The sequence below is a fragment of the Alosa sapidissima genome, chromosome 9, assembly GCF_018492685.1.
Source record: "Alosa sapidissima isolate fAloSap1 chromosome 9, fAloSap1.pri, whole genome shotgun sequence".
Taxonomy (NCBI): Eukaryota; Metazoa; Chordata; class Actinopteri; order Clupeiformes; family Clupeidae; genus Alosa; species Alosa sapidissima.
In genome coordinates this window covers 36,590,138-36,605,799 of record NC_055965.1, presented here as the reverse complement: position 1 = coordinate 36,605,799, position 15,662 = coordinate 36,590,138, and the positions used below count along the sequence as shown (strand labels likewise).

Below are 15,662 nucleotides of genomic sequence, written 5' to 3'. Positions count from 1 at the left end.
GCCTGGTTTGTGGTTGATTGGCTTGTTGTATTGCATTAGCACTATATATTTTGTTTGTGCTATTGATGTGTGTGCATGTTGGGAGGGGGGGGGGGGGGGGGGGGGCGGTGGATTTTATTGCCCCACTCTGCCACTGCATGCCACCTCTTGGTGCCCCCCACCACAATAGTACCTATCTGATGCCTGTGTACAAACCCGCTTTCAGACGCCTTGAGCGCGAGGAGAAAACCATACAACTCTGGACAGAAGACAGTATTTCCTCTCTACAGGGGTGTCTGGAATGTATGGACTGGAATAGTTTTTTATGACACTTGTAGTGACATTAATAATCCACAGAAACAATGCCTGCCTATATCAAATATTGTGTTGATTTGGTTATTCCATCCAAAAAGGTGGTCATTTACCCTAATAATAAGCCATGGGTAACAAAGGAACTAAAATGTGTTATAGGAAAAAACAGGAAACCAGGAATGTGATCAGGAAGTGTGAGTAGGGAAAAACAGACATTCTGTTCAGGGGACCTGGTAGAGAAAAAAGCTGTCTCAAAAGAAGTCAAAAATGAAATAAGGAAAGCAAAAATACAGTATAGGAATCAAATTGAAAATCAATATAATAGTCTAAGGATCTAAAGGAAAGCCTGGCAAGGTATTAAAACTATGGCAGCCATTAATCAGCCTGTAAGCAGAACAGGGCAACCAATAACATTGAATGGTATAGACGACACTTTTAGCCAATTCTTCTGCAGGTTTGAAAGGTCCTTCCCAGATAGTATAGTCACATTGAGAGAGACGTTAACGCCCCAGAGAGGGATAGAAATTCAACAGACAAAAGTCACTCTACTTAAAAACACAAAAATAGGAAAGGCTGCTGGCCCTGACACCATCTGTGGGCGTACACTGCGCTATTGCGCCGAGCAGCTTAGTGAGGCCTTCACATGTATCTTTCAAAAATGTGCTGACAGTGGGGATATACCTGACTTATGGAAAACATCAACAGTAATACCCATCCCCAAAACAAAATCTCCTAAAGACCTTAATGAATTCAGACCAATTGCACTAACTTCCCTGGTAATGAAGTACTTTGAAAAGATCCTCAAGGACACAATCATCTCCCTAACTGTAGACAAACTAGATCCACTACAATTTGCCTATCAAGCGGGCAAGGGCGTAGAGGATGCAAAACTCTTCATTCTTGACAGGGTGTATAAACATCTTGAGAAACCTGTATCACACGCAATACTTTTATTTGCTGACTTCAGTTCAGCCTTTAACAAAATGCAGCCTCACGTTCTGATTGAACCATTAGCCTCATATTTTAAGCTACCTGAGCAGATTTTATTACTAGTTTTAATTTTTTTAACAAACAGAAGGCAGCAGGTCTAAGTAAATGGAAACATGTCCTCTGTCACTGTATCCAACACAGACTCTCCCCAGGGTTGCGAGCTGTCCCACTGACAACTGCAGGTCCTCTTGGGAAAACAGCTACTTGGTGAAGTTTTCAGACGACTCAGCCCTTTTCCAGGTCAACCAATCTGACCACAACAGAGCCCTTACAGAATTTGTCAGATGGTGCAATGACCGCTTCCTTGACCTAAATGTGTCTAAAACTAAAGAATTAATCATAGACTTTAGGAAGCACAGTGAGGAACCAAAACCGAGTGTAATACACAATGAAGATGTTCAAATAGTCCAAACATATAGGCACAGTGTTTGACCCGCAACTGAAATTCAGTGAGAACACTGATAGCATTATTAAGAGAGCAAACCAAAGAATATACTTACTGAGGAAGCTTTGCTGTCTGTAAACAAATTCTATGTACATTTTATCAAGCCTTCATTGAGAGTTTATTGACATTTTCTTTCATATGTTGGTTTAATGGACTGTCTGTGAAGGACAAAAAGAGCTTGAGTGACATTGTCAAAGTATGCTCAAAAATCACTGGTACCCAGTTAGAAGATCTCTGTTCTCTCTGGAAAACACGGGTGGTTTAGAAAGCAGAAAGAATATCTTGCCAACCAAATCATGTACTCAGAAATAAATTGGTTATCATGCAGTCAGGTCGGTGGTACCATGTGCCAATACGTAAAACTAACAGCTATGCCAACTCATTCATTCCCTCTGCTATTAGACTGTTAAATGAACATCATATAAGACTGTTAAAAGAATGCACATAACTACAACAATACTGGTTCTTGGACTCTGCTGCTCTGTTCCGTCACTGGCAGGCGAAGTGTGTGTGTGTGTGTGTGTGTGTGTGTGTGTGTGTGTGTGGCTGTGCGTGGCTGCAGACAGGTGATGTATGACTGCTGCAGTACTTACTTATTTATTTTTCTTAACATTGCATACATTTATACAGTGTATGCTAATGCACTTTTTAACTTTTAACCCCTTCATGGATGGGTTGGGTGTAAACCGTATTGCCCCTCGGGGATTAATAAAGATATCTGAACTGAACTGAACTGGACTGATAATGATGAATGAATGTTACAGGTTAAAAATAAATAATGATGAATGATTGTTAACATGTTAAAGACTGCTGTTGAAAATAAATAATGATGAATGAATGTTACATGTTAAAGACTGCTGTTGAAAATAAATAAGGATTAATGATTGTTTAGGTTAGACTGAGTACAGTTGAGACATGTGTACAGTTGAGTTAAATATCTTGTTTGCACAGCAAGCCCAAGTTGTGATTTTTGCTATGCACATGCGTATTAGTGCCCTCTTTGATCATGGGAAATTTGAACGACACAAGTATCTCCCATCCAAGGATATCGGCAAATGTTTTTTTTCCAAAGTAAGAATTTCTCTTCACCATGCACCTTCGACAATGAATAGCTCATTACACTTATGTTACTGTTAAACGTAACTGGTATCATTACAAACATTATTCTGTGTCCTAAAAACTGGCATATTTTATGCCATTGTGTCATGTAAGGTCGTTGCAAAATCTAGAGATCTAAAGAGTGTTGTTGAACATAATTTATGATTAATGAATGTTACATGTTAAATATTGTTGTTGAAAATAAATAATGATGAATGATTTTACATGTTAAAGATGTTGTTGAAAATAAATAATGATGAATGATTGTTTGTGCATTGTGCACTCCACTTTCTCTTCAATTTTAAGATAAAATAAAAATATCAAAAAACTAAAAATACCACTAGTTTTTCTTTGCAGAAGTCTTAAAGAGGACATTTATCAAAAGAAAATACCACTGCACTGCACTGAACTGCAGTATGACTGCACTGTACTTCCAGAAAAAACAAATGCAATATAACAGCTGTTTTTTTGAGCAGCAATTAGACCTAGGCAAACTTTTATACAAAACAACAACAAAGGAACACTTTAGTTACGCTCCTGGGCCCTCATTACAGAAAAATATCATAACTTCTTGTCCTATCTTAAGTTTAAAAGTTCCTATTTTTCTATTACAGAAGCAGTTCCTAAACTCTTGGCTGGGTCTATCTTATCTCAGGCCTCCTATCTTATCTTAACTTAAGAAATCCTGTCAACTAGATTCTTAAATCGGCAATCGTCCCGCCATGCATGTTTATATGCTTAGAATGTATACAAGACTGCCTATATATGCCTATGACTGCCTGTATCTATTCTTAGAATGAAGCAATAAGCCCCGAGAGGCCGTAGGTTACGCTGTACAAACCGTTCATGTAGGAACTATATAAAAGACAAGAAAGCATGAGAGTGTGTCTTAATTTGATGTTCAGGATAAAAAGGTGAAAAACAATACATTAAAAAATAATAAATAAATAAATAATAGTCTAATATAATAGTCTAATATTCTGTTATAATTATTAATATGTAGCTATTTGTTATAAATGTTTTAAAACACATGTCTTACACATGTCATATTGCTTGTCCAAGTTTTCATTTAATTATCCTATTTAGTGAAATATGCTTTATGGTGTCCCTAACAGTCATGTTCCTCATCTTGTCATATAGGCAACAACCCAACAAGACTGTTGCAGTCCGTTTTGGCAGTTATTTTGACTTTAGGACAGGGTCTGTTTCCTAAGTTAGGAAATTCTTGAGTTACAGGGTTCTGTAATGGTCAATTTCCTATCTTAAGTTAAGATAGGATTTTTTACCTAAATGCAGTTAGGAAGATGCTTCTGTAATACCAAAAATCCTAAATGCCATCCTAAACTGAGTTAAGATTTCAGAGTTAGGACGTTTCTGTAATGATGCCCCTGTACTGGTGTAGCCCCTCTGCAAGGGTCCTTGGCAATTGGGCAATAGGCTACTCAAGTGACTAACACTTCCCGTAAAAACTAAATGGCTACTCAAGTGACTAACACTTCCCGCAAAACCTAAATGAGTGACTCAGAATAACCTGTATCCATAAGAGGAATCGAGTTTAACCAGCCCTACAGCCAATCAGAGACATGTATAGGCTAAACGCTTTCGTCACACTGAACAGGACATACCATGACTGTATCAAATCGCATACTTCTGTAGTCTAGGCTACTTCCAAAACCTAATATTAGCGCACATGTGCCTACAGTACATAATGCAGAGACACTAGTGAGAGAGTCACAGAGTCACATGCGCTTGGAACGTGACAGCATATTAGATAAATCAAATGAAAGTTAAGGCTATCGATATCGTGAAGTACGTAGGCCTATCTCGCGGTAATTGAAATAGCCTACCATGCACTGTCATTTATATAGCTAGAACAATACATGTTTCAAATTATATAATGTTTATATAACATGTTATTTAGCTCCGTTTTCACATCCAATTAAGCGCATGACCGACAGGCCGTCAGTCTCCACAGGTTACATGACAGAATTCGACGGCCTACCTGATAGCCTTAAATAAATGTAAATCTTTCTAAAACTGCTTTCCCATGTATCGCCTGCACACAATACAGTAGTACGTCTCCCCAAGACGCCCAGAAAACATCTGAACAGCTTAATTCCACCGCGTTCCACTGATGTAGAACTCAAATGTGTCTTGACGCCGACATTTGTAAGATTAAAATAAAACGTTCTAAATGGAATTAAATGGAAATGGAATTATCTAATGTAATTAAGCTGTTCAGATCTTTTCCGGGCGTCTTGGAAAGATCTATGTGAGCATAATAGCCTGTTTTGCATCCATTGCGAACAAACATGCAATATAGATATCTGGGATTGGGGAGAGCTCTAAATGATCAACTGAATAAGCATGCATTTCGCGAGAACGCGCACCAAAGTCTGTGAGTCTGCGTCCGGAGTTTGGGATTGCCCCGATGTCTGCCTATCATCGGTGCACTCGAAGAAAACGGGTATGTTTCATTCATCCCCCGTTTCAATCGTCCCCGTTGTAGGCTACCTTAAAATTACCTGATCTGTGATCGTTTATAGGTTGTCCTCCTCCTGAAATCCTCCTCTTGAATCTCTGAGTTTGGTTGAATGCTGCTACCGCTTATATACTATGTGGGGGTGTAAAATTTCGTATGGGGGCAGGTCTGAGTTAAGTTGTGAATGCTGCTTCTGCTACTGTACATGATTGAATATCTACTTGGGGCGTGAGTCTTCTAAGATGGGGGGCTGGCCTGTGTCTCAGGTCACATGGTTTACAGAAAAACTGTCTGTATATCTGTAAAGTTACATTTTGTAAATCAATATATGCTTATTTGTTTATTTGTTGGAATGATCTTTGGATTTTGTTCAAAATTCGAGCAGAGAAAAATTGTAGCCTACTACCGTGAAAAGGGATGGATTACTGCACGGGCCTACCGGGCCCAGGCCCAGGGGCCCAAGGGGTCAGGGGGCCCTGAAGCCCAAACCTTTGCATGGAATCATTGCCTCAATATCAACAAATCATGATGTAGGCTATGAATCTGATTGAATTTAGTATTAGCCATCCCCAAAATGCACCAGAATACAGGAAATCACATCAAACAAATTATTTTTTTTTTCTGGGGGAGGACCCCCAACCCCCTCCCACATATACAACGATTAGTGGGAGGCCCTTAATACATCTGGGCCCAGGGGCCCGAAAGTTCATAATCCGCCCATGACCGTGAATTCTCAAGTTATGACTGGGGTCTTTTATTTACTTAGGCTACGCAAAGCGCATGCTTTTATTTGGGTCAGGCGTGTATCCGAAGAAGGCCTTCATCTCTGCGTTTTATTGTGAGACATGCGTTTTGTTTGGAACAACATAGCGGTAGGCTACCAAAAGCAGAACATTTTCGGTTTGATTTGGGACTTTTGGACTGTTTGATTATATTGCTAAATGTTGGGACTGATGGGCACTGAAATCTGGGGGTGGTTTGATGGTTCATTGAAAGAGGGTTTCCACCCGCTGTTGATTGTGAGACAAGAAAAAATGTTTTAGCTTAGAAACCAGGTAACATCGCTTAGAGTACTTTTAATATAACCTGCGCACAGAAGACATCCATTGTAAATCCAAAGCTACAACTCTTGCATTTTGAAATTACCATGGCGATATGTTGGAATTTATCACAAAATGTGGGGAAATGTATTACAAATTAATATAATAATACTACTACTACTACTACTAATAATAATAATAATAATCTTTATTTATATAGCACTTTTCAAAACAAAGTTACAAAGTGCTGTACAATATCAACATAAATGAAAATGCAAATAAGACATAATAATATAACAATCAAATAATATATACTAATTCAATTAGAACTTAACTATATTACTTAAACAAAACTAAGGAAGGCTTGCTTGTAAAGATGAGTTTTAAGGAGGGATTTAAAAGAGCATACTGACTTGGCTGACCTGATTTCATCAGGCAGGTCATTCCAGAGCCTAGGTGCCCTGACACTAAATGCTCTCTCCCCTTTAGTTTTGAGATTGACCTTAGGAATAGTTAGGAGCAGTGGCGTGCGTGTGTGTGTGTGTGTGTGTGTGTGTTCACATGGTCAGTGGCGTCATGCCCATTGATATTAAGGGGGCACGTGCCTCCTCAGATTTTTCCTCCCTGATAATTTTTTTTGATCATAACTTTGTTCCTATTATGCTCCATAATAAGCAGGGGTGTAGTCTACGTAGAACGCAGGTATACGCCGTACACCTCAACATTTTGGTTATTTCAGTATACCCACTTAAAATTATTTTTTTTTATATTTAGAATAGCACATATGTTTCATCAACGGCCACATCTCATGGAAGCCTTGTAATTTAACAACCCAACGATATTACACTTTACAATATTCATTCGGAGATTGCGCCATGTCTGTCTGTAAATGGTCTACATGATGTGTACTGTGGCTGTCTGGATTAAGTATCTATCATGAACTTTATTTACTAGCCAGAACCATGCTATCTCCATGGTATGCATGGATGGAGAGATATATTATCTGTACTTATGGGTAATAACATTATCTACCACACTGTTACTGCGATATAATGCCAGATGCAAAAACCTTTAGTGCATGTGATGAGTTTACAAAACAGGCTATATTTCTATTGACCAACATTTAAAAATCAGCTAATCTAATTTTGTTTGGGCTTGACTTGCTGTAGGCCTACTTGATAGTAACATTTTTGATTGTCATAGATGAAAATGCTTAAAAATGAAACTTGGCCTATTTTTGTCATAGCTTTTAGAGGGCTTTGCATCTGAACTCTTTGCATCTGAACTCATATGAAACAGAGTTGTTCATTGTTTTCTCTAGAGGGCAGTGGCAGTCAGCAACAAGGTGCAAGGGGAGCTGGAGACCTTGACACTGAGATGGTGGACCAGCAGGAGCAAGCAGGAACTTAAAGAGCTGGAGAGGGTATTTGATGATTATTTACTATTGGTTTTGAAAGTGAATTCATGGTGTCCCTCACGCATGCAAGGGGCAGGTAAGTGCAAATCTGCGACCCCCACAAACATTTTTGTCCCTTAATATTGGTCCCGAGGGGTCGAGTCCCAACCCCTAGTTTGGTAACCACTGAGCCCATGACTGGCCAAAATATACAGTATGCCCACCTCATAAAAGTAGACCACACCACTGGGGTTTGACCCGGCAACCCTCCGATTACAAGTCCGAAGCCCTAACCAGTAGGCCACGGCTGCCCCTTGGTGTATCAATAAATCAGTGTATGGATGCTAGCTTCAGCTATGACAGACATCTCTAAATCCTCACAAATCCTCTCCATATTACATACATACTTATATAAACATACATACACATACATATGGGTCATTCCACGTCAATTAAACCAGGGCCCACGCACTTAGGTCTCAAAAAATTCTGAAAATTACCAGGTGTACCTATGTTACCCAGGAGACACACTGTAAAATGACTTTTATGTAAGATCAATACTTTTCAAGATACAGCCAGTTTTACAGGGGGAGGGGGATGTCAATTTTGTTATGAATTTTGTTCATATCTCTCAGATGGGGGCAGGTCTGTGCTTTATCAACTGGGGGGGGCGTGCTATTTCTCAGATGGGGGCAGGTCTATGCTTTATCAACTGGGAGGGGGGGGGGGGGGGGCGTGCTATTTCTCAGATGGGGGCAGGTCTGTGCTTTATCAACTGGGGGGGGGGGGGGGGGGGGCGTGCTATTTCTCAGATGGGGGCAGGTCTATGCTTTATCAACTGGGAGGGGGGTGATATCTCTCGGATGGGGGCATGGTCTGTGCTTTATCAACTGGGGGGGGGGGGGGGCAGCATAGATATTAGAAAGCTAATAAATGTAGGTAAATAGCGCCTCCATACTGGTGGAGGCAACAATCACTGGAGGCCAGTGGGGAATCATGTGACTCTAACCGGAAATCAGACAGGAGTCTCTGATTGGCTGCAAATGTTGCCCATAGACAGTAAAGGTGTTGCCCCCAGCAACATGGCGGCCGTGTTTACGATGCCACCTAGTAGAACTCGATGGCCAGTGTGGTATCTAGCTTCTGTGGGGGGCAGTGTGTGTTCAGGAGGTCACATGGTTTCCAGGAAGCAGGCCTGATGCTGTGTTAGCAAAACACAGATGTGTCTATCACTGCACAGTACAGTTTCTAGAGCACGTCTCAGTATTTAAGTATAAGTATAAATACTCTTTTGATCCCGTGAGGGAAATTTGGTCTCTGCATTTATCCCAATCCGTGAATTAGTGAAACACACTCAGCACACAGTGAACACACAGTGAACACACAGTGAGGTGAAGCACACACTAATCCCGGCGCAGTGAGCTGCCTGCTACAACAGCGGCGCTCGGGGAGCAGTGAGGGGTTAGGTGCCTTGCTCAAGGGCACTTAAGGAATTATCCGGAGTAAAATGCACTTTAGATCAATTTACGGATGATTGGGAGTACATACGTTGAGTTGACATCAAAATCATGTCATTCGGATGTGTTTTGAGAAAGTTCGATTTTACCGTTTTTAGTCAAAACTCGTTAGCCTGGAAGTGACCCGGGCATGTCATTTTGCCGCTACAAAACGCTATTTTTATACCTCTTCTACAGTTCCAAACAACATTACACTTACGTGGTAGTGAGTAGAGGGTCCCTAAAGCCAAACCGAAGTATCCCGAGTGTCACAGTCCGGCCCAGGACCCCCATCCCAGTCTGTGATCTGTCTGTGCCTCTGCTGTCCCTGGACTCCATTCCAGGTCTGTGATCTGTCTGTGCCTCTGCTGTCCCTGGACTCCATTCCAGGTCTGTGATCTGTCAGTGCCTCTGCTGTCCCTGGACTCCATTCCAGGTCTGTGATCTGTCAGTGCCTCTGCTGTCCCTGGACTCCATTCCAGGTTTTCCCTCTGTCCTGGCTCCTAGTTGACTGACAGGGGAGCTGCCCAATCATCAGTGCTTGCACTGTCACACCTGTTGCCACTCTCCTCGTCAGCCATAGCATTGATTTTGATGTCAACTCAACGTATGTAATCATCCGTAAATAGATCTAAAGTGCATTTTACTCTGGTTCTTTTTGGTGTAACAAACTTTGTAGTTTTTTCACAAGCAACAAGTAACGTTAGAACAACTACAACACCACACTGGATCTAGCTAGACCGTGCTACATGTACACGCCCCCTTTTAGGGGAAAGGGAGCTGTTTGGATAATGGAAACCTATGCTGCATAGAAGTGGGGAGCGAAAAGGGCTTATAGTACTTACTCAATCTTGAAACAAACGTGAATAAAAGGCACAAAATAAGGTTGGTGTAAGAGTTATCTGTGTGTTTATTGGATTAATGTGACCATTATGTTCCTATTTTTTGCTCTTTCCAGTTTACTAACAGGAGTGTCACGAATGTAGGCACAGTCAAACTGCCCGTGGCTGACTAGCAGCTATAACTAAGTTCGGCAAGCTTAATTTTACATGTCATAACATCAACTAAACATAAGTCACACATTCATTCTATCACTTGTAATATGAACGTAGCCTTTTTCCTACAACTATGTGAGATAATTGGCTATGCCTGTTATACTGAAGTTCCACAGTTAGCTAGCTAGCAAGCTAACCTTTTTACATGGGATATGGTAAGTGTAGCTAGTAGTACGTGCTGAATGGGTTGTAATGTAGCCTACATCGTTTCGACATGAGTAAGTTACATACCCATAACTGTCGTGTTAGTATAATTATTGAATGGCCTGTAAATTAATAACTAGATGTAACGTCAAGGTGTGATTAGGCTTTCTGTCTTTCCCATTAGAATCAATGATATATGTATGTTAACTTGTTTTTCGCTAAAATGGGGCGTGATTCAGATTAAATGTAGCCTATCTTTATGATGATGCGCCTTAAGTAGGCTACGTAAAGGCATGCTGCACACACGAGCCGGTCAAAGAGTAGATTCATACAATAAACACCAACGCAGTTCTGAACTCCCAGTCAGCTGAATGATGTTTGAAATTGCTGTGGACACCGATGCCGGCATGAGTGCGATGCACTCTGCTTTCGACATTCATTTACTGTACATTAGATTCCATTCTTTTCAATACAACTCTGCACACCAGCATCGCACTTTGGCGCCGTGTAAATCACGATTCAGTTATATTTGGTCGCTGCTCCATAAAATCCATTGTTCATCCAGTGTTTGCGTGTTAAAAACTTCAGCATTGATGAGTGTGGCAAGTGACAGTGCACCATAGACTGTAGGCCTATAAAATGGCAATGCACTCATGTTGAAAAGTTCCTTATTTTCAACTGAACTCAAAGATAATGAATATAGTATTTTATGTTTGTTATGCCCTTTATTAGCTATATTTCTGAAGAATATATTGTGTTGCCTCAGGTCTGCTGCACATCTTTTGAAATTTGAATTGAAATAATCAAATAGACCTACGTCTTAAAGTTAAGTTAATGAAGTAACTTGCTTTGCTTTCATTTGAATCCTAATCAAGATACACAATAATTGCTTTATATTGTTAACATGGACTCCTGGAAAGTTCAAAATGCAAAATAATAGAATTTTAATCATGCGATAAAATATGTGATTAATCGTGATTAACTATAGGAATTCAGCGATTAATCGTGATCAAAATGTTTAATCGTTTGACAGCACTATTATCTTCATGTACAAGTGTGTGTATTTTGTGTGTTCACATACACGTGTGTGGGTGTGTTGTGTGTGTGTGGGGGGGTATTGTTATCTTCGTTTGCAAGTGTGTGTGTTTTTGTGTGTTCACATACATGTGTGGGGGTGTGTTGTGAGTGTGTGTGTGTGGGGGGGGGGTATTGTTATCTTCTTTGCAAGTGTGTGTTTGTGTGTTTATCTTCATACACAAGAGCACTCCTATAGGAGAGACTGCACATGTCATCTTCACATTTACATTTATACAGCAAGAGAATAATTATTTAACCATTTTATAGTAAAACAAACTCAACCCAACATTCAATCTGTGGATTATGGTATAAGAGGAACGCTCAACCCAATATTCAATCTATGGATTATGGATGTTCTCAAACACCATGAATCTAAGTGCTCTATTGTATTGGACACACACTCACACACACCACACACACACACATTTTAAGAACAGCCTGTAAGTGTCCCAAACAATTGAAAGGAGGTAAGAGCGTAGGCTTTGGAGCGTGGGGATCGAACCAGCAACCCTCTGGTTACAAGTCCGAAGCGCTAACCAGTAGGCCACAGCTGCCCCCACTGCGTAGGCTGTCTGCTGGTTACAAAGAGCTGCGTTTTGAACTGTCTGCTGGTTACAAAGAGCTGCGTTTTTAACTGTCTGCTGGTTACAAAGAGTTGAGTTTTTAACGTTGCTCTCCACCTGCTGGTACCACTGCTTGTTGTCCGGTCCTGTCTGACTCGGCCCGGTCCTGCTGTCTGTGGGGCGGAGTTGGTCAGGGTGAAGGTGGACTGGGCCCGGTCCTGCTGTCTGTTGGGCAGCGTTGGTCAGGGTGAAGGTGGACTGGGCCTGGTCAGGGTGAAGGTGGACTGGGCCCGGTCCTGCTGGCAGTTCTGGTAGCCGGTGTTGTCATGGTCACAATTCACCGCCTGATTAGCACCCAGTAGGTTCAGTGGGACGCCTGAATTTGCTTCAGTAGCCATGTCTGTTTGTCTTCGCTTTGGGGTCATCATGCTGCAGTTCAGATCACAGACACAAGAGGGCAGTAGAGAGTCAGTACAGTCAGATTCTACATCAAGCTGCAGTTCAGATCACAGACACAATAGGGCAGTAGAGAGCCAGCACAGTCAGATTCTACATCAAGCTGCAGTTCAGATCACAGACACAAGAATGCAGTAGAGAGCCAGACATTTCATCAGCTTGACTCTTACTGATCTAAGCAGTCACCTTTTCATGTGTGCCTATGCCACTAACCACAGGCACACACACACACACACACACACACACCTTTTAAGGTAAAAAAAAAACTCTTTAGGGGGCCTTAAAAAACACCCTTGAACTGCCCCAAACACCTTAAAGGGGATGATATACTCATGCGTAAGGTCAGTATTCAGCTTAGTTATCCCCAAACACCTTAAAGGGGATGATATACTCATGCGTAAGGTCAGTATTCAGCTTAGTTATCCCCAAACACACCTTAAAGGGGATGATATACTCATGCGTAAGGTCAGTATTCAGCTTAGTTATCCCTAAACACCTTAAAGGGGATGATATACTCATGCGTAAGGTCAGTATTCAGCTTAGTTATCCCCAAACACCTTAAAGGGGATGATATACTCATGCGTAAGGTCAGTATTCAGCGTAGTTATCCCCAAACACCTCAAAGGGGATGACATACTCATGCGTAAGGTCAGTATTCAGCTTAGTTATCCCCAAACACCTCAAAGGGGATGACATACTCATGCGTAAGGTCAGTATTCAGCTTAGTTATCCCCAAACACCTTAAAGGGGATGACATACTCATGCGTAAGGTCAGTATTCAGCTTAGTTATCCCCAAACACCTTAAAGGGGATGATATACTCATGCGTAAGGTCAGTATTCAGCGTAGTTATCCCCAAACACCTTAAAGGGGATGATATACTCATACGTAAGGGGATGATATACTGCGTAAGATGATATACATACGTAATTCATACGTCAGTATTCAGCGTAGTTATCCCCAAACACCTTAAAGGGGACAACAGTAGTCTTGTTAAATCTACACCAGACAGCTGAGCTATAGCAGCTGGGGAAGTCCACATTCATCTCTCTGGACATTATCTGGTGCTCTCTATGGAGGCGTGTTGGTCAGGGTGAATGTAGCCGTCCACAGCCTGGACGTTACATTACATTACATTTGGCTGACGCATTTTTAGCCAAAGCGACTTACATATGTCAACTATATTACAAGGGATCACATTGTCCCCGGAGCAACTTGGGGTTAAGTGCCTTGCTCAAGGGCACAACGGTGGAAGCCGGGAATTGAACCGACAACTTTCAGGCTACTGCACGCTAGCCCAGCTCCTTAACCGCTACACTACCACCACCCTACAGGCTACTGCACGCTAGCCCAGCTCCTTAACCGCTACACTACCACCGCCATGTTATCTGGTGCTGTCTATGGAGCCGTGTTGGTCAGGGTGAATGTAGCCGTAACTTCCTTTGACACGTTTCCTTCAGTGGTCATCCCTGTATCCCTCACACCCACCAAGTGTAGCATACGTTGTGTTGACCACACATCTCAATTTCAATGTCATAGGTATTACACAGACTGCTTGTGCCCTCTAGTGGAGGATGTGTGTTCTGCTAATGCTCCTCTCTCTCTCTCTCTCTCTCTGCTATTGCTTATGCTGTTATTCTCTCTCTCTCTCTCTCTGCTATTGCTTATGCTGTTATTCTCTCTCTCTCTCTCTCTGCTATTGCTTATGCTCTTATTCTCTCTCTCTCTCTGCTATTGCTTACGCTGTTATTCTCTCTCTCTCTCTCTCTCTGCTATTGCTTATGCTCTTATTCTCTCTCTCTCTCTGTGTGCTATTGCTTATGTTGTTATTCTCTCTCTCTCTCTCTCTGCTATTGCTTATGCTCTTATTCTCTCTCTCTCGCATACATACACACACACACACACACACACACACACACACACACACACACAAATATTGAGAGAGAGACTTCAGTATTACTTGGTATAATCTTGAACAATGACAAAATCATATTCTCTTATTCTGAAAATAAAAGTCAGACACATTATTATATCATGCTGATATTAAGTTTATTTCCATCCTGGCTAACAGGTCACACAGACACTAAAGCAAAGCTCTTCCCAAGAGCAGTGTTTAGATGTGTGTCTATACAGGTGTGTGTGTGTGGTGTGTGTGTGTGTGTGTGTGTGTGGGTGTGGGTGTGTGTGTGTTTGTGTGTGTGTGTGAACACTAGGGTGGTTCACAATATAATGGTATAAGAAAAAGTTTTCCCAATTTTGCCAGATCACATTTTGCCTTGTTCCTATTGACATTTTGAACATCTGTACCAAAAATTGAGCCAATAGGACGCCAGTAAAGGGTGGCATGCTTTTTCACAATTGCTCAACCTAAGAATGCATAACTTTCGCAGGAACCAGATACTTGAACAAAATAAAAGATAAGTATGGTCATTAATAATATCTCCCTGTACTCATACTAAACGAGTAAGAACATTAGAACAGTTCAAACACTATTCGCTGTATGATGACTTTGTTCTTTTTGACACTTTATCTCTGTGTCCTTGCACAACACGTAGCAAAAAATGCTTTTGGACTTCGTTTCGCACAGATTGTTGACAGCGTTTAATAAGGGCAATGCCTCTCTCTGCGCTGTCGTTGATGACCTTCAAGGAATTAACTATTTGACGCAGATTCTCATCTGTGAGAATGGACCTCACATCATCAGGGTTACTTCTGCCATCCATTTGGCCTTCAGTAAGAACCTCATCTGTGAGAATGGACCTCACATCATCAGGGTTACTTCTGCCATCCATTTGGCCTTCAGTAACTTTAAAGAAGTGGATTGAGCAGCGAGTGACGAGGCCAGAGACGGTAGCTGTACTGCTCTTGTGGAAGAAAGACTTGGTATCAAGTGTTTGAGTATCTTCCCAGGGCGTCTTTCAAGATTTCTCAGCATTGTCTCTTTTTCTTCAGCATCAACACAACAACAACAACAACAACAACAACAACAACAACAACAACAACAACGCCAACAACAACAACTACAACAACAACAACAACAACAACAACAACAACAACACAACAACAACAACAACAACACAACAACAACAACAACAACAACTACAACTACAACTACAACAACAACAACTAC

At 41.3% G+C, this 15,662-nt stretch overlaps 2 protein-coding genes across 2 annotated transcripts in view; both read right to left on the bottom strand.

The window, feature by feature from the left end:
- LOC121718522 overlaps nt 1–15,662 on the bottom strand; it is an 823,508-nt gene that overhangs the window by 781,356 nt on the left and 26,490 nt on the right. The gene's annotated exons all lie outside the window — the stretch shown is intronic.
- The window catches only part of LOC121718523 (endonuclease domain-containing 1 protein-like), a 2,373-nt gene continuing 2,356 nt past the window's right edge, over nt 15,646–15,662 (bottom strand). The window contains exon 3 of the mRNA XM_042103532.1: nt 15,646–15,662. This exon is cut by the window's right edge and continues 997 nt beyond it. The gene's annotated coding sequence lies outside the window, so the exon portion shown is untranslated.